The sequence below is a fragment of the Arachis duranensis genome, chromosome 9 (assembly GCF_000817695.3).
Source record: "Arachis duranensis cultivar V14167 chromosome 9, aradu.V14167.gnm2.J7QH, whole genome shotgun sequence".
Taxonomy (NCBI): domain Eukaryota; kingdom Viridiplantae; phylum Streptophyta; class Magnoliopsida; order Fabales; family Fabaceae; genus Arachis; species Arachis duranensis.
This window is the reverse complement of record NC_029780.3, coordinates 85,863,198-85,864,369: the sequence shown is the minus strand read 5'-3', so window position 1 is coordinate 85,864,369 and position 1,172 is coordinate 85,863,198.

Below are 1,172 nucleotides of genomic sequence, written 5' to 3'. Positions count from 1 at the left end.
GAATTTTGAATTTTATGATGAAAGAGAAAAATATGCAAAAGACACAAGATTTAAAATTTTTAGATCTAATGTTCCTTATTTTCGAAAATTTTGGAGGAAAAACACCAAGGAACACCAAACTTAAAATTTTAAGATCAAAACACAAGAAAGACTCAAGCAGATACTACTCCCATATGAAGCAGTAGTGGGGTTAGCATATGACCCCAGAGTCCTCCTGGACTGATCATTCCCACTTAATTCCATAATGGAATAAAAGAGATGATGTGTATGTTGCTATTATTTATTTTATAAAAATTAATTTTTATAAAATAAAATAAAAACAAAATAAATAAAGGAAATTGGAAATATTTTGAAATTGAAATTTGAATTTTTATATAAAATTTTCGAAAAATGTAGTTCAAAATTAGTTAGAAAGTATATTTTTTTTTTGAATTTTGAATTTTATGATGAAAGAGAAAAATATGCAAAAGACACAAGATTTAAAATTTTTAGATCCAATGTTCCTTATTTTCGAAAATTTTGGAGGGAAAACACCAAGGAACACCAAACTTAAAAATTTTAAGATCAAAGCACAAGAAAGACTCAAGAACACCTTGAAAATTCACAAGAACACCAAGAACAAAAGAAAGAACACCAAACTTAAAATTTTTAGAAAACCAAGACAAATTTTTGAAAATTAAAGAAAACTTAACAAGAAAACACCAAACTTAGAGTTTGGCACAAGATTCAATAAAAGAAAAATTATTTTTGAAAAAGATTCCAAAGAAGATACCCAATTATGAAGAAAAACTACTAAAGCTCCAGCCAATTGGGCAGTAACTTCAATGTTGATTTTAAAAATGTATTATATTTATGGATAAAAATATAATTTTTGAAAATTGATATTTTGAAAAAGCACAAGAAAAACAAGAAAAGACTCAAAGTAAGAAAAACTCAAGATCAAACAAGAAAAATAAACAAGAACAACTTGAAGATCAATGAAGAACAAAGAACACAAGTTCGAAAATTTAGAGAAAAATATCAAATATGCAATTAACACCAAACTTAAAATAAGAGACTAAACTCACGAAAAATTAACAACCAATTAAGAAAAATAATATTTTTGAAAAGAAATTTTTTTTTGAAAAGAAACTATCCTATCAGAATTTAATGACTCTATAACAACAAAAATA